The sequence below is a fragment of the Dipteris shenzhenensis genome, chromosome 22 (assembly GCF_047967505.1).
Source record: "Dipteris shenzhenensis isolate YYH24624 ecotype China chromosome 22, Dip_SZ_1.0, whole genome shotgun sequence".
NCBI lineage: Eukaryota > Viridiplantae > Streptophyta > Polypodiopsida > Gleicheniales > Dipteridaceae > Dipteris > Dipteris shenzhenensis.
Window position 1 is genome coordinate 19,540,625 of NC_141617.1, and position 23,087 is coordinate 19,563,711.

The following is a 23,087-nucleotide window of genomic DNA, read 5'->3' on the forward strand; positions in this document are numbered from 1 at the left end:
AGCATGCATGCATGCTACGTAAAGGAAAAAGGATGCTTCTCTTTGACAAGCTGGCAGGTACATGAGATGACAGCTTGCAAGAGAATTTCGGAAGGAGATCGTGGCCCATGGGGGAACTCTGTGAATAGAGGGGAGGACCGTGGAAGCTAATCAACTGGATTATGATCACTATGATCGAGGGAGAGGTTGCTTGTAATGATGGGTGTGTGGAGACCTTCAAGGAGCTAGAGAGCGGAAGGCGTAGTGAGGCTAGTGTGCAATAAGGAGCTTGGAGAGGAGGTGGCGATGCTACTGGAGGGATGGGGGTTGTTTATTCTAGAGCTGGGACCTGTGAGAAGAAAGGAGTGGAGGGACTAGAGGTGACAGGGGTGGGAGCTTCTAAGAGCAGAAGCAAGGAAGGCGTCATAGCTACAGGCCTGGAAGTCTGTTGGAAGGGCGGTTCTCAAGAGGAGGCTGCTAGCGAGAGGTTCTGCTGCTGCTTGTGTGGAGGATTCACAACAACGAAGGGGGAATGCAAACGGGGGGACGAGAGATCAGAGGTGACGAGCTCATGGTGGAAGGATGGCTAGTGATGGAAGGCTTCTGAAGGGCAGGGTGGCAGCTTCTGAGCATACGGGGTAGATGGTTCACTCGACGACAAAAGATGTCTGGGACTGTTCTTGACTGATCTCGACGTGGGAGATATTACAGCAAGTTGTAAAGACAGGGTCCAATAAGCTAGATAGCGTTGGAGCACATGAAATATTAGGATAGCGTATCAACGAGTCCAAGAGGCAAGGAAGAGGTAGTGTGGAGCAAAAATATGTCGAAGCCTACATATTCACTTTTGACAAGATTGTGTTGAGCATCCATTGTACAAAAGCAGTGATATATTTTCTCCATCCGCCATGACAAGTTTGTGGGCTGGTAAGTTTTGAGTTAGTGCTCAAGGTTACTTGCATGATCACAGAGTTGGCTCTTAGCTTGTGAGGAAACATAGATGGTCGACTCTGAAATCAAAAAGGGTGTAATTTTAGGAGGCAGTTTAAGTGATGTGTTGGTGACATTTGGTCAAAGTTGATTTGGTTCACGACTTGCAAAGAAACACTACAACTTGGATATAAAAGATTCAAGGTGGGTATAGAGTGAGCAAGAAAATAGCTATGAGGTAGCTATTATAGCTTGAAGGTAGAGATGAGCAAGAATGGCAAGTTGCATCATTTTTAGTGTTTGTTGATGAGCTAGGGAAAGATATAATAAATTTTTGACTGTGGCCATCTTGGGGATTGATGTCTTGAAAAGTTAAGAGTAAGTCATCATGTGGGTTGTGGCTTGGATGTATTTTGAAGCTAATTGCTCTCACAGTTGTTAAGGGATGAAGAGCTTGTGTTGGGTTGTGTAATCCACTTTTTTTTAGGTTGTTGGATATCAAAGGAAATGTGTCTAGTGTATGAATTGAATGTAAACAGACAAAGATGTTGAATGGATGCCTTTTACCTTTTGATAGTATTGTTCAGTTGTTTTAAATGTGGATGAGGGTGGCTGTGAAGGCGAATTAGGCTCTATTGCTTTTGTCCATCCAACGTGCATGAATGCGTTAGTATAAGACATGTGTGTGAAAGAGAGTGATAAAAGCATAATCCTATATTTTACATGTAAAGACACAACCACGTACCTGCGCACTTTGCATATCTTGGGTAGTCATGCATGGTACACATCAAGATACCCTTGACCAAAATATCATTGGTATGTCTAGGAGCTCTGAAAATATCAAAGACCCGCACTCCTCTCCATAAGATCTGTAACTCCTCTTTAGTGCCATCTACATGTCCATATTTTTGGCCTTGTGCTCCCCTGGCACTCGGGGGGGTCACTATGTATAAACCCTCTATACCACGTGCGTTCAAGGCCTATTTCTAAAATCCCTTATCTGTAAATTTTTCATTAATAAAATATACCCCTTTTCTATACAAATCTGTAATTTTTTCTCAAAACTATTTTAAATAGTCCCTTATGTATATTTATTTCTGTAAATTTTAGAAATAAAAAATATCCTTCTGTTGAACTCACGTGATAGGGTTACATATGATGAGTGACCCCCCCGAGCCCTGGCACAAGAAGTGCAAGCATGAGGTGTCCCTTCTTTATTGTTAGCCATGGTGGGATATTGTAATTCACCAAGACTATGGGCCATGTCAACCAAGACGTTGAGCATAAGCCAAAAGGATTCACGCCGTCCATGGCAAGCCCAAGATGTAAGTTGTGTGGCTCCCTCGCAAAGCTATGCTATGGATTTGCATCGAAACATGTGCTATATTCTTGCTTGATTCAATAATTAGCATAGGTGAATTGTATCGCTACATAACTATAACAATACACTATTTTTTTACAATAGGTTAACGTATAATATTTTCTACATGATCAAAATGTTAGGACATAGCATTAGGTTAATATGGAAATAAAATTAAGTGAAAACATAATATATGAATAACATAATCAAAATGTTAGGACATACCATTAGGTTAATTTGGAAATAAAATAAAATTAAACATGTTAATATACCATTATATTATGCAAACATAAAATCCGATTAGCATTGAATTCCTTTAAAATTATTGTAACAAAATAAAATTATGTAAAATCAGAAAAGCCAATTATTTTGGAAAATCACCACAACCACTAGATTTAACCAAACTAGATCCAATTAAGATTCTGATTAGAAGAGCCACCAAATCACCACAACCACTCAGATTTAGCCAAAAACTACATCCAATGAAAGCCAATCAAATCCAATGAAGATCTAGGGGAGGATTGTCCAACCTCTCTATAAGAGACTAAGTTTTAGAACTTATTTCATGCATCCTTGTTTGGAGCCTCTCCATTCTTGCCTCCCACCACTTGTCACTTTCTCCTACCTTTATTGAGATGGGTTCTCAAAGCCATAGATCTAATAGACATGATAGAAGCAGGAAGCCTTCTACTCAAACTCTCATGGACGAGAGGAAGAGGAAGGCACGTGAGTGAAAGAGAGGCTTGAGAGTGAGAACGAGAGCTCGTGCTACTGATGATGCACCCTTACCCTGACAACCATCTCCTACCTCCGACCTCCCTCCCTCCCTCCTCCCCCTCTAGCCCCCCCCCCCCCACTTCCACCTCATCACCCCCTGCCCTCCCCCCTCTCCAATGCATACTCTCTCCCCTCTCCTCCCCCCGCCCATACCCTCTCCACCTCCTTACTCCCCTTCACCTCTTCTCCCTCCACCCTTCCTCACCCCCCTTCCCCATCCACTTCCCTCCTTTACTCCATCGGGTCTCTGTTTGCCTTACATCCCTCACCCCCTTTCTTGTTCCCCCCTCCACTCTACCTCCCCCCCCTCCCCCTCCCCCGTCCCCTCCCCCTTGTGATGGATCATGACGTGACTTGCCTAGGACTACCATTCGTTTTCGTGCTAGTAGGATAGTGGAGTCATTCTTCACTGACATTACACTAGCTTCACAATCAGCTCTACTATCTTGCTTGATAGATCACCTTGCCTTGGTGGAGTATAGGAGGCTTGCTGGTCTTGTTGCATCTAGAGATAGGGTAGTATGTAGCCAGGCCTTTTCTAGTGTTCATCGGTCCTATGCATCCATCAAGTGTAGGAACACCACAGACGCCTTGGCAGCACGTCATGCCATTGTGGCTACCATTAGTAGACCCTAGATGGCAGCCGGCCATGTATGCACTACATCGCATCTCCTTGACATTGCACAGTGCACACTGCAAGCAGGTATGATTAGGAGGCCATGTCTAGAGGACCATGATGTTTATGCTCTTTGGTCTCGAGTGGCTGTGCGCCCCATAGTGATCGACTTTTGGATGATTGCACTAAGTCCATCATACAACAGTTTTGGGAGGAGCATTGTAGGGCATCTCCAGTGCTCAAGAAGGAAGTGCAAAAGAGGATGTCACATGGTGTGTACATTGAGCATGGTGCATTTTTTTTGGAGTGTACCCAAATTGAGTTGTACACTCGGTTTATAGAGGTGCACACGGAGATCACGATTGGGTAGGCCATGGTTTGTGCGGTGCTCTAGAGAGCATGACACATGTCGCTATCATGTTGATTTTGGATTGATGTATGACATATTTCATTCCCTTAATGGTAACATGGGAGTGGTTCCTACTAGCCCTCGTGACTTCATTCACTCCATATTGTGTGCTGTTATGGATAAAATTGTCTAAGGAAAAAGGCATTAATATGTATGTGTGTTTGTATATGTGACAATAGTATAATAAAATATGGTGTGCATAGGGCCCAAGGTTGAGGTGGCAGGGCATGACCATGTGCCACCCTTCCATGTAAGAGGACCCATAAGGTGTGTTGTACATAATCCATGATAGTAATATTATAAAATGCAAGGTGGCATGGCTCCTCCATGTGCCACCCCTCCACCTAGGCTGCATTTAGTGAGATATGGCTCAAAGTCCAAGGGAGAAGCAATATAAAATAGGTGGAGATAGATATTATATTGAGTTATTCTCTTCATATGGGATAGGCCGATGTGGGGGAGGTATAAAAGGACCAAGAGAGATAGTTAAATAATGGGAAAAGTAGGATGAGGTGGCAAGATTCCTTGTGCCAACCCTCCACTTGTCCTCGTAGAGGTTTGAACATATCATAAAATCGGAAAGAGACCAAGGGAGTATCATAGACTTGAGATATGGGGCTTGATTTATGTGAAAAATTGAGGCAAAGGGTTGTCGCACACAATTGAGAGTGCGTAACTGCCTAGCCCACATGGGAGACTTTTCCACACACACCATGCATGTGGGAGGATACATTAATGAGGAGAGACCCCCTCTTTTGGCTATAAAAGGAAGGGGCTATTCCTTGATGAGACACGCTCATTCTTGTAAAGCCACCTAGCTAGTATTTTGATATTTCCCTCACATCCCTTCTTTCAAATAAAGTATGGTTCCCTTCCCTTGATGTCTCCATCTCTACATTCCTCCTCCTATCATGTACATGCTTCTCTTCCCCCTCTCCTTTTCCCCTTGTCTCATAGTCTCCCTCTTCCTTCCCTCTATTTCTAATTCCTTTTTCCCTCCTATGACAACCGTTCGCCCTCATGATCTCCTTTTCTCTATGGCCTTGAGCATCGCCATACTTAGCCTCTAGCCTCTGGTCTCGATTCCTTTTCCGGCTAATAGTTTTGGTGTGGCTGCTGGGATTCGAGCCTAGGTCTCCACGGCTAGTGGTGAATCTTCTACTCGTACGGGTTACATCTACAAAACTATACCATCTGTGCTCTTTCTAAGCTACTGTGCGTGCATTCGATTCGTGCGTCTCCTGTGCGATAGTTTCTTTAGGCTGCTGCAACTTCTGGTTGCGGACAGTTTTCTGCGTTCACCCGTGCGACAGTTCTCTGGACTGCTGCGACTTCTGGTTGCGGATAGTTTTCTGCGTTCACCAGCGTGACAGTTCTCTGGAGTGCTGCGATTTCTGGTTGCAGACAGTTTTTGGCGCGATAGTTCTCTGGACTGCTGCGGCTTCTAGTGGCGGACAGTTTTGTGAGCCCCTGCAAAAGAGTAATAGCAGATCCCGCGCCCCCCTCTCTCTTCTCTTCTTGTTCCTCTCCTTCTCTTTCTCTTTCTCTTCTCCTTCTCCTCTCCTCTCCTCTCTTTTTATTAAAGAGTAGGATTTGAACCCAAGACCTCCCCCTTCACAAAAGAAAGTCTTATCATTGGGCCAGCAAGTTGGAAGTGGTAAAAATGTAATGATTTTTGTTCATATATTGAAATCGCGGGAACTGTAACTCTCTAACCGTAGGGAGTTTGCTCTTGCTGTAAAAAGCAAAAATACTTCATTTTATGTGTTCTATCCACATCTCTTGCTAGATCGCCGATTCAGAACTTCTCCAAGCTCACTTCACGGACGCATGCCACACGAGAAGGGTGGACATTTATGTCACTTCTCGATGCATTTAAGGAGTTGGTGCCTGTTCCTCCGCACCTTACGGCTACCAATGCACGAGATGTCTTCCTTGATCTTCATGTCGACCTTAAACGGCTGATTGTCCAATGCATTATTGACTCGGGGGGTCACTCATCATATGTAACCCTATCACGTGAGTTCAACAGAAGGATTTTTTTAATTTCCAAAATTTACAGAAATAAATATACATAAGGGACTATTTAAAATAGTTTTGAAAAAAATTTACAGATTTGTATAGAAAAGGGGTACATTTTATTAATGAAAAATTTACAGATAAGGGATTTTAGAAATAGGCCTTGAACGCACGTGATATAGAGGGTTTATACATAGTGACCCCCTCGAGATTATTGAAGGAGATGACGGGTGGAATGATACACCATGGATGATTCATGGTGAAGAACTACTGATACGCTGGGAGGATTTTGATTTTACTTCTACTCATTGTGCGGTGATCAAACTACTTGCTGCTTCAGAGGTAATTAAAACGGTGTCCTTCATCGAAGGGTGGGATGCTCCCCAAGCTTGGGGGGAGATTCGGTGCATCTGCTTGTTGATTCCTGTGGATAAGCTCATCCTGAATGGTTTATTCACAATCTCATTACAAAGGTTTCTAGGCCTCAGCTATGGTTGGTAATGTTTCGACCAAGGAATCCATTTGTACCTAATCAGCCTTTTGTGCCTCATTTCGAGCTTCAAATTGTAATTCTTTTTGGGCTTAAGATAAACTTTCAACAAAGGATTGCAAGTTTATTTGGTGCTGAACGTTTGGCTCAAGTGTTGAATTCTCCCCACCCTCTCCTCCTACCTATCTTGGACTACCGAGAAACTTGGGATGTCCGAATTTTAGTCTTGGTGTGATGACATCTTGGATTCTTCAATTTGATGGAGCTTACAAACCTTCGACCAAGGCGGCTGGCGCGGGTGTGAAGCTCACTTCACCGGGTGGTGAGGAGTATTGTTACAGCAAGTCTTCACCCGCAAGTACTTGCAATCAAGCTGAGTACTCGGCGCTCATTTTTGGGCTACAAAAGGCACAAGAACATCATGCCAAGCAATTGGAGGTGCAAGGAGATTCTCACCTAGTGTGTGAACAAGTTAGTGGAAGGTGGAAGGTGCGGAGCAAAGGCTTGGTTCCACGATATCAACAAGCCTTGGAACTTTGCAACCAATTTGAAGAGGTAAAAATTTAGCATATCCCTCGAGCTCGAAATCTTATTGCTGATTTCTTGGCACGTGAAGCTTGTACTTCAATCACGCATGACGCGAGTGGAAGCGCCACCCCAACAAAGCCGCAAGCCACAAAGGAGGGTGATCATTTGTAAGGAATGCAAAGGTTGTGGTCATCATGAAACTAAGTGTTGGGCATACTTGATACGAGTTCACCGACTTCGAAAGATCATCAGGAGGGTTCTCAAGGACATTGCTCAAAAGAAGGATGCCAGACCACACACCCCTTGAAGAAATAGCATGGCAACTACAAGAACTGGAAGAAGCTGAAGGTGATGTGCAAGATCTCTAACTGTTGACATTTGTCATGGCATTCTTGTTTGCCTTGATGAACAACCTCATACAATGCCGCGCCTCTAACCCTCGCTTATAAAGATGATATCATGAGGGTTGGTCCTTTTAAGATTGTCTATGTGCTATTCTATGCTGAAGATTCTTCTCGTGTAATATTTCACACTACACCAGTCACACCCTACCCTGCCTATGTGTGCTTTTTAGATGTATCTTCACTCGATTTTCAGTTCAAGCTTCCTCTTACTATTGTTCATCCATAGATAAGCCTATCTTTTCCATCTTCCAAGCATGGCTGACATTCCCGTGTTTTGTGGACGAGTGGAAGAAAATCCAAATGAGTATCTTGTGGCCTTCAAGCGCCGTTGTGTTTCTCTCAACTTTCTTACTGAAGACAGATGGCTATTAGTTCTTTCCACATTTCTAGAGGGTTTGGCTCAAGTGTGGTATGAGAAGCAAGCTGAAGACGTTCACCAAAGCTGGCCAACGTTGACAGCAACGATGATTGAGTATTTCGGCAAAGAAGAGGAGCCAGAGAATGTGTACCTGCAGGTGGCAAACTTGAAGCAGTCAGAAGGTGAGACGGCACGTCGATATGTGGATCGAGCGGCCGTGCTCCTGGACCATTTGATTGCCACACAGGAGGACAATGCCGGATTTCGAGCTGGAATGACTCAGCATGTGCTGGGCTACCTTGTAACATGAGCGAGTGATGAATTCTGCCTCAAACTTAAATGGGAGAATCCAGAAACTATGGTGCTAGCACATGAGATTGCTCAAAAGTTTGATAAAGTTCAATCTGACCCCGCTTCAAAGAAGATGATTGTCCCTCTGCAACCCCCTCAATTCCTGCAACAACAATCTGGGGGGTCTAACTCAGGGGCATACCCCCACCCCTCATCAGGGATGTATCCACCGCCTCCACCTCAAATGTATGGTCCTCCCTTAGATGCTTACCCTCAACAAGGTGGATATCCTCACCCTCCGCCTCGAAGATTTCCCCAGCCTCACCCACGAGCCCCCCTCCTCTCTACTCCCGTGGGCCCTCCAACTAAAGAAGCCCCCCCTGGAACAGAATCTGGAGTCAATGACCTAGCCAAGGCCCTGAATGATCTTCGGCTTGAGATGGTGGGCATCAGAAATCAAGCCAACCGCCCTCCAAGAGACCATGCTAATGTTGTATGCTACGAGTGCCACCAGAAGGGTCATTATCGCGTGGTTGTAGTATACATACATGATGCAGATTAGTGGTTGGGTCTAGGATTACATATCAGTCCCTTCATTAGCATTCGTACCGCATATGCCTTTGGGACATCTTATGCATTTTCAGTTATATTCTAGGCTTTTAGGCTTTTATACTATTAGCTCCTTCTCTACAAGGCAATGACAAATGCTACATCCCATGACGATGGATGTTTAGCCATGCACACATCATACGACCTTCAGCTCATGACAACTGAGCATACAACACCATATTCTAAGATAAAGTGGGGCAAAAGTTGCATTTTGGGAATTTCAAAATTGGGTGGATTTCATTAAAATTGGGAAAGGCTTCATTAAATTTGGGAAAATTTTCATTGATTGTGGGAATTTTTCCATTATTGAATATGCTAATATTTTGGAATTCCAATGATTATGAAAAAATTCATTCGTTGTGAAACATTTCATTGCGTATAACCACCGGAACAAAGCATTTGTGGCACAGTTTGAAAATCATCTATTTGGTGGTGTTAATGAACACCGTTTGGGGACATGTATATTTAATTGAGGTGTTAATAAACACTAGTTGGTGGTGTTAACAAACACCATGCATAGTGAACCACTAGAAACAAAGCAATTGTTGGTGAAGGAAAGCTTCTAAAAATTGTCATATTAATAATATGAAAATACCCATTAACAAGATAACAACAATTTAGAAACATCACATGAGAACACACATTACAATGGAAGTTGGGGATATTGAGAGGGAGAAAATTGACACCCGGTTTTCTATGCTTTGATGCCAAGCAAGCTCTCTTGTGCTTTGATACATACACTCTGTGGAATCTTAATCTTCTTGGGTCTATTTATGGCTTTTGGTGTCCATGACTAGATGGCCGCATCAATATACTCCCATACCTATGGATCCAACCTATTCTCTACCCAATACTTGTTCCAGAAATCAAGATAGGCATCTATGTCATTGAGCCCCTTTCTCTTAATCGATGGTGCCCAATACTGAATTAATAATTTCTTGAAATTAGGAGAAGAAGCATCCATCTCGACACTTGATAAGGCAACCCCAAGCCATATGGGGTATATAGGGTCTAATGGCCTCACCAAGACAAAGTCACCTTGCTTAACATCCACCATTGGTCTAAAATCTTCCCTTGGCTTACCTATTAGAGGCCCACAATAGTGATCATTCCATTCCTCATAGCCTTGGAACAAATTAATGCAAGCATCTATATCATCCTCCTCATTAGGAGATTGTGTTCTTGGACAAAACTCTCTGTACACTCCTATCTCTGAGATATTTTCCTATTTGAGCTCACCGATCGTAGTTTTCCAATAGTCTATCACTGGCCTAATGTAGGACTCATACGATGGATTCTTTCCACTTGCACATCTCTCCCAAAACTTATTGTAATCCTTTATCCCTGATATTACTTGCAAGTGATCTCTCACAAATGTAGCCATTGGCAGTATATCTGGACAACCTTTTGGCAACAATAGTCGAGCCTCACTATCTTTCTTCCATAGCTCAATTCCCCCTTCAATGGGCATCCAGTTTGATGATTTTGGATGCACCTTGTACTGCGTCACTGGTCTATAAAATTGTAATGGCTTTCCATGACCAACTAGCATTTCTTGCCCATCACATAGGTAGCCATCCACACAATCCCTGAAGTTAGGAACCCGTGTAAGAAGAAATGGTGCTGGTGAAGATGATGTACATTTTTTGAATGTATCCATCAGATGCAGGAAAGTGAATGTTTTTCCCACTCGCAAGCTGTTAGAGAACCTACTTAACATTGATCAATGTCCTCATGTGTGTGCCCTACCATCAAGAAGACCAATTGAATTGTCTTGAAAATGCCCCTTGCTATAAGAAGAGAAAGGTATGCAAACAAGTATATATTTTTATTCTCAGACCCACAATTATCTAGTTGGAGTAGTAAGTTCTCTGGCAACTTTTGGAATGGTGGCTCAACAGCAACACTTCCCTCTGAAGAGGGTGCGTTTTCTCTTGTATTTGATGGTAAAAAACTCATGCATGCGTCTGCAGCCTTGAGTCCACATTGCTGCAATCCATGTCTTGAAGTTGTGGTGGTGCAATGGTTTGTAGACGACCATAGCTTAATGATGTCATTGGAGTGATGTATGTTGCATTATACTAATACACATTCTTCATTCGCAAGGAGGCCAACTTCTCCCCGGCATGCATTTGCTTACCTAAATCCTCATGAATCGCAGTGAACTTGCCTATGAATGATTCAACTAGTTCCCACTCCTCGAAGTCCAAAGGGAAAACATCTGCCACCATGAATAAGAGCTCTTAGAAACCAAACACAAAATTTCCAAATGGACTCATTACACTTACAGGTGAAAAAGGTACATAGATAGAAAGTCTCATAGTGTGATGGTATCCTAGATTGGTTGAATGATGGAGGAAGCCGGATATCTTTTCCCCTGTAAACATGTTGCACTTTTGTGATCCATCCTTTCTTTCCAAACTTGAACTTCAAGATGCGCCCCTTGCACTCATGCAAGATGTCACCTCTCTTGCTCTTTGGAAGTTTATGTGGACCTTTGGCCAATCCTCTCATCACTATCTAGTCATTTAAGCTGTAGGTGCAAGGGATCCACTCATCCAATGCATTTTTGGTGTTGTGGAAGACACAATAGGTCACAAAATTGTGTGGTCTTATAGCCTTGCTCCTCACCATGCTTGCAGAGGTTGCAACAGCAAGAATGGGACTCCTACATAGGGCAATGTAGCTCCAATAGAGGCACAAAAGAGGGAGAAGGAGAGGGACAGAGCAGCAGCAATAGAGGAAAAAGAGAGGGAGAAGGAGAAGGAGAAGGAGAGGGAGAAGGACAGAGCAGCTCCAATAGAGGCACATAAGAGGGAGAAGGAGAGGGACATAGCAATAGCAACAAAGGCACAAGAGAGGGAGAAGGAGAGGGACAGAGCAGCTCCAACAGAGGCACAGGAGAGGGAGAGGGAGAGGGGAGAGAGAGAGAGAGAGAGAGAGAGAGAGAGAGAGAGAGAGAGGAGTTGCAGCAAGCAGGCTAGAGCAAGAGGGAGCAGAGAAAGAGGGGGAAGAGGGAAAATGCATGGGATTTGGTTCAAATGGAGTGATTTGGCAGGACAGACTAGAACAATGGGGGGTAGAGGCCCTAGAAAGAGGGAGGGGAGATGCAAAATTCACTAGAAGGGCCCTACCAACCCATTGAAGGCAATTTTGGTCTCATGTGGGGGAGGTGCACCTGGTAGGAGGGTCAAACATGGGTTAAGAGGGGGGAGATGGTTTGCGTGGTCCCTACTATAAGGGGAGCAACCAATAGGGGTTCTCTGCAGGCCCACCCACCCTCCACCTCAACATACCATTGCCTCACACCTTTTAGTACTCTCATTAGTACACCTCAAATCACTCTCTAATCCCTTGAAATTAGGAAACACTACTTGGAGGCCCTTTTGAGACCCCAATTCTCCCCTAAAGGTGGCAGTTTAGAGGAGAGAAGATGGAAATCAAGTCTACTTAAGGGAGGCAAAAATCATGCAAAAGCTACATCCTAAAGTAAAAATTGGGTGTGAAAATACTTTATTTTTTACTTTTGCATCAAATAAACCTCCAACTCAATGTTTTACATCGAGATGGAGGTTAACTTGACGCAAAAGTGAAAATGAAGTGCTTCCGCACTCAAGTTTTTCTTGAGGACATGCCCTTGGCCCCCTTGATCTGTGAGTGCCACTTAATTTTGATGTTGAACATCACGTTGAGCCTTCAACTTGATGTTGAACATGGAGTTGAGCCTTCAACTCCATGTTGGACATGGACTTCAAGGTTCAACTTGATGTTTAACATCAAAATGAAGCCTTAACATGACGTTCAACATCAAATTCAAGAGGCACGGACCAGGCAAAAAAATAACAAATCACAAATTGGTCTTACCATCATCGGCCGAGGACTACTGGTAGCCCCTAGACCCCGCCACTGGGGGCATTTCCCCCAAACCTCCAACTATCAGGGGGCTACCACCCCCCAAAACCCTTGCTATTAGGGGCCTCCTACATTCCAAGCCTTTGTGGGACATCAAGTTCCTTGAACTGGATGTCAAACATCATGTTGAAGGTTCAACTTCATGTTAGACATCTACTTCCACCTTGAACACATCATGTTCACATGCTAACATGTTGTTTGCTATCAAGTTAGCCTACAGCTTATGAGCTCTCACTACTTCATTATTGTATAAATCATAATGTGACACTAAACATTATCAAAACTATTACTTTTTACCATGGATGTTTATAAATGATAGAAAAAATAATCTTTAAGGAATCTTTTTATGTACCCCGCCATGCTTGAATACTGGAATTTTCTTTACAATCAAGTACCACAAGAGTGTCCTCTCTGAGAAATCAAGCTCTCCACATTTCTCCTTCAACAAATGAGACTTCTCCAATACATATAGACTTATTGTGTTTCCAAAAATAGTAATCGTGTTAGGGTTTTGATTTTAGGGTTTCATTATTTTGTACCACCTTATTCTTTAAAAAAATAATGTTGAACAAAGATAAATGTGCCTTCATATTGAGCCATTTTCATTGTTCACATCTTTCTCTAGGTACACAATGAGGAGAGATTTTCCACTTGTCATTAGCCCCATGAAGCCACCCACTATCCCATCTCCCAAATCTCCAACATATTCAAAGGGCCTTTCAAGTGTATGCATGATTAGGTGGATTTGATAGTTGTGTCCCAGATATTACTAGAAGCAAAGTGGTAGCCACTACGTTGCTACTTGTTGGTACAGGGAAAGCCATGAAATTGGAAAAGGGAATCTACTATGTATAGCTTTGAACACGTGGAAAGGTGCGAGCAAGTTCTGAATTCTCTAGCCCTATGGTTTGAATGTTGCTCAGTTGGGGATTCGATCTTTGCATCTGCATCTACATTTGCAGCTCAGATCTCTTTGTCTCAAACATGAGCTCTCCCTTAGACATGATCGATCTCTTATATCTCTATGTTCTCTCTACACATCCACCTCACACTGTTCCCTCTCCAAGACATCTCTAATGTGAATCGGTGTGCATGGCAGCATCATTAGTAGCATGCCCTCAAGACAGCATCAAAATCAGAGGTTTGCACCTTTCTATTTAGCTCGTATTCATTTCCAGTTCTATAACATTGGCTAGTTTTCTTTGTAAAATTTACCATTATTTCCTTATGTAGTGAGACTCCACGTTAGAGGCATGAGCTTCAAAGGCATTTTGGCAGAAAACACTGAAAATGCAAGCCTGTAAAAAATGTGGTAAGAGACTATTCAGCACATTGACAAGTGACGATAATTTCTTGGAATAATTTTTTGCGATTGGCTCTTTCTAACGTATTAGTGTGCTTACGATGCCAGATGAATTTGGGCGTACTAAAAGCACATAAAAGGAGCCTAAAATCTTCTGATTGTAGGCACAAAGATTGCAAAAATTAAGAGAATGGTGGCTCACTGGACTGCAAAAATTAAGAGAGTGTGATGAGTCCATCAACAAGATTGTTGAGAACCTCGAGCTGGATGTGGCAAGTTGGCTTGTGCTCATCTAAACATATTAGACCATGTGAATCTAAATTGCCATACTTTAGGCTACTTTTATTGCTTTGGTTTTTTGGTTCTCTTTGAAGACTACCCTATATGGCCTTTGTACTGAATGTTATGACCATTCAAGAATTATAAATACAAATACTATCATTCTCTGCATGCATACCAAGATGAACCTATGCACTGTGTGTCAATCCGGTGGCTCACTATAATGTGGAACATGCAAACAGGATCTTATCAAGAAGTATGAGGCAAAGAGAAAGCACCAATACAGACTTAAAGTGAAGCTTCAAGCAAACTCCATGGACTTTGCAAAGCGCCGGAAGATGTCTCTTGATGTTGTGAGGTACTTCAAGTGACATACACAAGGTCCACATGAGGAGGAAAAGGTTGAAATTTCTAGGAGTGTTATTGAGCACCCAATATTTTGAGAGCTACAGGGTTCATGTTCACAGACAATTGTAGATCATGAACAAGGTTTATTGATAAGTAGCCTTCAAAACACCCTCAAGTACATGAAAAATCCCAAAGTCTCTAAAGAGTTGTTTTTGAAGAGGGTGAGCATGATGATGGTCATGAATACCAAAGCCCAATCCAAGAAACCAAATATTGCAACTACGTCAAGACTTCTAAATGTGCATCGTAGGAGCTTCTATGCTGCTAGATCTCAAATGTGTTAGGAGATAATACCATTGCATTTGTGTGAATGACAACCATGCATAAATGGTGAAATTACAGAAGAGGTGAAGGAGTTAGTGCTATCATTATGGACCAGTAATACATGTGTCTCTCCCAATAAGAACGATGTCTGTTGAAAGCGTAAAGGGAGAAAGACTTGTAGGAAACACCCAGTGCATTTTCTTGAGCAGCCTCAGGATTGGTGATATTCCTTTAGGTTGTATCCCTTCAAGAATCATAAGCTCATTCCTTACTTCTCTATGGTACATTGCTAACAAGCTATTGGTGGCTTTTAGGTTCTAATTTCACTACCATTGGCAATCCATTGGCTACATGGTAGCTACCATTATGACTTGCTACAAATAAGTCTCAAGGGGCTCACCTCCCAAAATTCTAGTGCACTAGGCGCATTCAAAAGGAGGGCTATTTTAATTCCACTTTTGGAAAACTTTTAACACATTTATAATAATATGAGCAGGTTTTTAATTCAAATTTAGAAAAAAATCCATTAGTCCATAAGTAAAGAGGGGTGGTTTTATTGGGGAAAAAATTTTAGTTGACGGGTTTTTTTAATACCCCTTGAATGCACATGATACTTAGGATTTCTTAGCAGTGCACCCCTTGAGGAATAAGTACCTATTCATTACTATTGTGTTGTTACTTGATCATTGTTCTACCTTTGGGTAGCTACATGTTGGCTACCATTGTCTGAAATGCTAGGACTTGCTATGATTAGTTATCAAATGATGCGACTAGCTATCAAGTGCTACGAGTAGCACTCAAGTTGGATTTAATTGAGTGGTGGTAATGTAAAAACTAACTAGCCTCTACCACCTCTATTAACTATGAGTGTTATGATTGTTGTAGAAAATCATAGCCACCACTAAATGAATTGGTGTCTATAATTAGGCATCCATTGCTGGCACTTAGCTACCAAGTGCTACCAGTAGTACTCAAGTACGAGCTCTATAAGTGACTGTTAAGAAATAATTGAGTAGTAGCTCCACGTTTGTTAAGTATGAATGCTCTTCTTCTTGTAGCAAATGGTAGCCACCACTAATTGGCATGATAGTTGTCATTAGGCGCCCATTGCTGCCATTACCATGGGTGGTGGCCAATTTCTTGAGTGGAGGATACCATTTGCTACCACTAACCAATAGCAAGCAATTACTTAATTGCAAGCTACCACTTACTTCCACTAAGCGAGAGCAACAGAAATGTAGCACTTGCTACCACTTGCTACCAATTGCCACCAGTAGTTATCAATTGCTACCACTAGAAACAATGTTAAGAGAGGTACTAGTCCATTAAATCCATATGTGGAAGATACCAAATGATTGTACGGTAGGTACCATGTAGTAGGTAATTATTTAGTGGAAGCTACCACTCATGGTTGACACGTACGATCACGTTCGATGCATATTGTTCGATATTAAGGCGGTACTAAATGAACTAAAAAATCTTAGATGTATGTCCGATGGTACATTCGATACCAAAAAAAAAAGATACAAATTTTAGAGTTTTGGAGTAAGTATGTGTACAAGCTTTAAAACTTGTACAAACATGTAATATAGGTGTTTGATGGAGATGAAGAGGGAGAGAGATGAATTTAGATGCTCAATGCAACTTGAGCTTGAGAAGGGAGAGTCGAGACTCAGAATCAGAGGTAGATGCTTAGTGTGAGAACATAGTGAGGAGAGAGGGGGTTTATATGGAACCTTGCCATTTGGGAGGCCCAAAATCAGTTTGGCAGAACCACCACCAATAACAAAACCAGTCATCCAAAACAAACGAACGCCCCCAAAAAAAAAACAACATAACATAACATACAGATCATACGGAATAGAATGGAACATTCTGTACATTGAACGAGGGCAACCATGCTAGCACTTGTTGCCACGAAGCGAGGTAATTATTTTAGTGGAAGCTTCCACTTGTTGCCTCTAAGCGAGGCAATTATTTGAGTGGAAGCTACCACTTGCTACCACTAAGTGAGGCAATTTTTTGACTAGAAGCCACCACTTATTTCCATTGAGCGAGAGAAGCCATAACTTAGGAAGATAATTTAGTTGGTAATTAGAAACAAAGTTATCTTTAAAGTATGGTGACCAAAGGGGTTATCTATATATCTCCAAAGGTGACCAAATTAATCATCGTTGGAGGGAACATGCTACGCTCAAGATTCAATGCCTATTTACAAATGTAACTTTTCTATATTGATTATTTGAGTGGAAGCTACCACTTGCTACCAATAGGCAAGGCAATTATTTTAGTGGAAGCTACCACTTGCTACCACTAAGTGAGGCAATTATTTGAGTGGAAGCTACTACTTGCTGCCATTAAGTGAGTGCAGCCATAACTCATGAAGTTAGCTTTGAAGTATGGTGACAAAAGGGAACTTTATATGTATATCTCCAAAGGTGACTAGATTAAACATCATTGGAGGGAACCCACTGCACTCAAGATTTAGTGCTTATTAATAAACGTAACTTAGCAGATGCTTTCATCAACTACATTGATTGTTACATGTTTTTGCTCAATACATGGCACTCAATTCAGGTTACAGATATTCAATTTGCATGATAGAATAGTAGCTACTTGTGTTCTTGTTGGTGGCACTAGCATAGTGGTAGTTGCCTATCTGCAACTGCTTGCCCCACTAATAGAGCAATGGTAGATATTTTTTTTGCCAATACATAAAACTACAAGAGAAGTATCCCTCTTGTGCTTTTGCTTGTCATAGGCAAACTTGAAACTTTCCCTATCTATAAATGTGTTCCAATAAGTTTAACTAGTACTAACAAACTAATATGTTTAATGTAGGTGGAGTTCTTTCTTGCCTTCAAGAAGAGCCACCCGGAGGTATAGATTCACCAAAGGGCCTTTGAGAAGTTGAAGCCTTACTTTGTGTGCAAGCTTAAGGATCGGTACACTTGTTGTTGCATCACACATGTGTATATTTCTTTTTTTGAAGGATGTTGTAAGCCACTTACGACATGTCTCTTTTGGTGTGTATGGAGCAAAGTGCAATTGTAGATGTGAAATTTGTGGTTCAGGCTATAGATGCAACATAGGTGTGAAAATTTTTGTAGGCATAACTATGCTTTTGGAGTTTTTCCTTTGCCCAAAAGCAATTTGTGCCAACTACCATGCCCTTAAGTGCTTGATGGGACAGTGCTCTTCATGTGGAGTAGGAAAAATGGCATGTTGCCCAAGGGAGGAATCATTTAGTGCATGTACAGTGTCTGTAAAGATCTTTGAGGATGTCTGAGTTGGAACCGTAGTTGATGGGAAATTATAAATCATAACTTTGTCTACAGATGGTAGGTAGAGCAATTCAAGGAGTGTCTTGTTTGCCTCTCTGAAGAAGTGGTGTTATCTGTTGTAGATTTTGCAAAAAACTACACTTTCAAAGAAAACAACAAGATCCAATCCATGCATTGGCACTCCAACCAAGTTACAATCTTTGTCCAAATTACATATGTGTGTATTGTAGGCATCGTCCACAAATACTATCACTTTTATATATCCAATGATAGGATGTATGACACTCTTTTTGTTCAGCATTGCTTTATGCTCCATTATAAATGGCTGAAAGGTCAAGGCATTCAAGTCAATGAACATTGGGTGTGGTCAGATGGAGCAGCCTCACAGTTCAAAGCAAAGAGACCTTAATACTTCATTGCTTTATATGGCACAATGACAGGAATGAAAATGATAATTTTTTTGGTTCAAGTCATGGAAAGGGTGAACATGATATTGCAGGGGCTATTCTTAAAAGGCGTTCAGCTAAAGCCAAATGGTGAAAAGCTCTAATGTGCAATGTTATTTTTAAGAGAGACATTGTCCAAAGGGTAATACCACATACCCCTCAAAGGCTCAATTTCTTACCCGAGTGTTTTGGAAAATCAAGGAAGGTGATACGGGGTGGCACATGGAGGAGCCATGCCACCTTACATTTTATAATATTATTATCATGGATTATGTACAACACACCTTATGGGTCCTCTTACTTGGAAGGGTGGCACATGGTCATGCCCTGCCACCTCAACCTTGGGCCCTATGCACACCATATTTTATTATACTATTGCCACATATACAAACACACATACATATTAATGCCTTTTTCCTTAGACAATTTTATCCATAACAGTAGTTACCACCTGGAAAACATTATGCTCTCTGTTGTGGTGGTAGCTAACATCTAGAAAAAATTCTGCTCATTGTTATGATGGTAGATACCTACCACTCAACCGCTAGCAATCACCTGGCATAAATTCAGCTCTCTTTTATGTTGGTATCTACTAGCTAATTAAATGATTGATTAACTCAAAACCCTTACAAAAAAAGCTTTTAGATAAACAATCAAAAGATTCTAAAATTCTCAATCTTTCAATCAGTTATACACAACCATGCAACACACATTTTCTTCAAGGGAATATTAAATACCACGTGTTGATAGAATACTAAAAAAGCACCATTTATTCATGTATAAGTGAAATACATTGTCTTGGATCACATAGTCCCCAAAAGTGTGTATTAAAAAGTAATTACAAAAAGTATCAACAGATTGTAACCTTTCTTATTACATTGCGACATGACTCCAAGTCCTGCCAATGCTTCATTACGTACATGGACTCCATATCCTTTTCATTATAGAGCATATTTAGCTGCACATATGCTCTTGTATCTTCTACTTCTTTCCATTTAAGCAACCATGGCAATAGAGCATTGGTGTGGAAGAATAGGTCTTGCTCATTGAAAATTAATGTAATGGATCATACCAAGGGATACAAGGTCTATGTTTGTGAGTGATCATGTGATTGAGTGTGTGAATGTGTGTGTGTGTGTGTGTGTGTGTGTGTGTGTGTGTGTGTGTGTAGGTGTGCCTAGGTTAGGTGTGACTAATGATGTGTCAATCAGTAGGTGTGATTGAGTGAATATAGGAGTATGGTGTGTGATTCAAAGATTCTAGGAGACATTGGCAGTCTTGCTAATAGAGATGATTGTGGATCTATGTCGTGTGGTCTCAGCAAAGATTCACATGTCGTGGGGTAGTTGAAGATATGCCAACAGAGCCTCCACTCCCACCGGCTACTCCTTGTGGGAGCAATGCATAGCATGAGCCATCCCACAAGTGTCACTGAAGCAGCCTCCAAATTGTTGCAATGTGGTTTCACGCGAGAAAGAGTGAAGGGGAAGAGGCAAGGGGAGAGGAAGAAAGAGGGAGAAGGGAGGAGGAGGAAGGGATGAAGGAGAAGGGAGTGAAGGAGGATAGAGTGACAACCACAAAGGCACTACAATGGAAACAAGAGAACACCCAAAACACTCTCTTGGAAGAGAAAAGGGAGCTTGTATTCAAACTTGTGCAAACAACAATGAAGACCAAAGTCAAACTTTTGGCCTTTTATACAAGTCACCTTTTGAAGGAAGGTCCAACCCTTTTCCTTTTTAGCACTCTCCCTCACTTTACACCCATGGGCTCTTGGGCTCGTAAGGCACCAAGGCATATTGCTCTTCTTACTGACTCTCCCTAGTACTAGCAGAAATAGCACTTGTGTTAACCATATTAAAGTGCTTGGGACAACCCTAGTATTAGGAGGTAATCCTAACTGATTCCCAAATAGTGCTTGTGTTAGCCTCGCCACTCCTATGCTCTGGTGATTTGGGGCTCAAACTCCCTAAGTGCCCTCACACCTTCACCTATTTGGTGTTCAAACCTCATCAACACGGCTCAAAACCTAGAGTGACAAGGCTAGGCTTCCGTGAGACACTTAAAGGTAATCCTAACTATTTTTGGGAAGCCTTTTCTTTGGGATATTTGGGGAACAAACTCCCTGAGTATGAGCTATCTTCTTTCATGGCTATTTCCGTTGTTGTTGCTATTTCCTATGGATGTGGAGCTGAACAGTGCAAGGCATATGCACTTTGAAGTGTGCATCTCCTTGTTCCAACACCTCCTTGCTCCAAGCGGGGGCAACTGGAACATATGATGTTGCCTAGAATATTTGGACTTTTGGGCAAGCTTAGGGTATTTGGGATCAAACTCCCTAAGTTTGAGCTATACTCCTTCCATGTGCACATTGCTTGTAATCATTGACCTTGGTGTATTTGGGTATCAAACTCCCTTGAGCTTGTCCTATTGAAGTAGATCATTCAGATTGCTCACCTTTACTCATTTATTACCCTGCAGTTGGCGGTTGTACTTTGTGGATGTTAGCATGCCCCCTTTCCTGTTGCCGATCCATCCTCGAGTCAACCGCATTGGAGGAGGGTGGTGGAGAGGACTAACTGCAGGATGGCGTCGAGCTACTTGGATGTGAGGTGAGTGAGATATGAGTGGCACTTCCAAAAATGGGTGGCATGCATATCCTCGTAGGTGCAAATGTGATGCCCGTGGAGGTTGTGGATGTGTAGGTAGAGTCGAAGGTCCTAGAATTGAGATGGACCGACATCGAGCTTAAAGACAATCTGGTTGGTCAGATTGTGAATGCAGTTGTCGTTGGGGGCTGTGGGTGGGAAGATCACAGAGGAGTAAGAGGATGAGGCGATTGAAGTGGACAATGACGATGACGGCTGGAGCCATAGGTATCATTGAATGATTGGAGGTGAAAGCAAAAACCTTCTTGCATCATTTCCTTTGGGAAGTTGTACTTTGGAAAAGTGTACAACACATTGGGGTCCTGTTGCTAGCGATGTCGAAACACGGCCCAAGTCCAATGTCGTTCCATGGGCATGTAGAGTGGGTGGACTCAACAATTGTTGAGATATCGAGCTCCACTCGTGATATGCCAAGGTGACCATTGTGCATCTATGTCACACTTGTTAGATGCAGATGCGGTTGGTACATCACCCATGAATAATAGCTGGATGATAGCTATCTTTATGTGTACTCTAGTTAGTGGCTCAGTTAGTATCCCACCTTAGTTAGCTGAGTTTGGTTTGAGACCCACATATAGGGTTCACCTATTCCTTTTGTACTTAGAGAGAGTTCTTTTGGCTTTCACAACGAAGAAGAGGAAAACAGTTTTCAGCCTCCACCTTTGTGTGTATTCTCCCATTGTTGGGAATTCATTACTGGAGCTGAACATGAACCAATTATTCCTAATGTTCCCAATCAACAAGAGTTGCAGGCATTTAAAGGATGGCATAAGAGAGCTGGAAAAGTTATGTACTGGCTATCTATTAGTATCTCAGATTCCATGATTGTGCATACTCAGGATGCAAGCACACCAAAGGAGGCATGGGATACTTTGACAAAAATGTATAGCACAAATACACAAGCTAGGAAAATGTAGCTCAAGCAGGAGTTGCATAATGTGCAGAGAGAAAATATGAGCATCAATGACTACCACATGAAGGTGAAGAAGATTGCAAATGCACTTGCTTCTATTTGGTCGCTAGTGGAAGATGATGATTTAGTTTCTATGACCTTGAATGGTCTAGGAAAGGATTATGCACAATTTCAGACATCCATTGCCATCCAAGATAATTTTCCTGATTTTGAGGAGTTGATTGCTCTTCTAATTTCTGAAGAGCAGAGAAATGGTGGTGCATCTTCTTTAGGAAGAACTTCAAAAGAAACTATCTTCTACTCAAATGCTAGAAGAGGTAGAGGCAGAAGTAGAGCAGGCCGATTTGGAGGCCATGGCAGAAATCAAAATATGCAGTAAATTCAAGAAAACCAGTCCTATGTAGGAGGACGTGGTAACCTTAGAGGCAGGGGGAGCCAAAGAGGTCGTGGTGGATGGCAGAGAGGCCGAAATGCAAATAGCAATGTTGAATGCTACTACTCTGGTAAAATGGGTCATATGGTAAAAGACTGCTATAACAAGCAAAATGACATCATGATTGGAAAATTGCAGCAAGGTAATTATGCATCCTCTAGTAGATAGGGTGATGACAGAATTGAGCATTTGTTTATGGTGCAACACATGACCAATTTTGTGACAAGTGCAAAAGAAAGCAATGATGTGTGGTATATTGACTCAAGTGCGTCAAACCACATGACAGATCATGCAGAATGGATGCAGGATGCAAGGAAAATGGAAAGACCAGGATTTGTGGAGACTGGTGCTGATACTACACATCCTATTGTGCAGATTGGTAAAATTTCTTTGTCTATGTAGGGTG

General features: G+C 42.1%; 1 pseudogene; it reads left to right on the plus strand.

Annotated features, from left to right (window-relative positions):
- LOC147887842 (uncharacterized) overlaps positions 1 to 18,770 on the plus strand; it is a 63,422-nt pseudogene extending 44,652 nt beyond the window's left edge.
- The last annotated feature ends 4,317 nt before the right edge of the window (positions 18,771 to 23,087 follow it).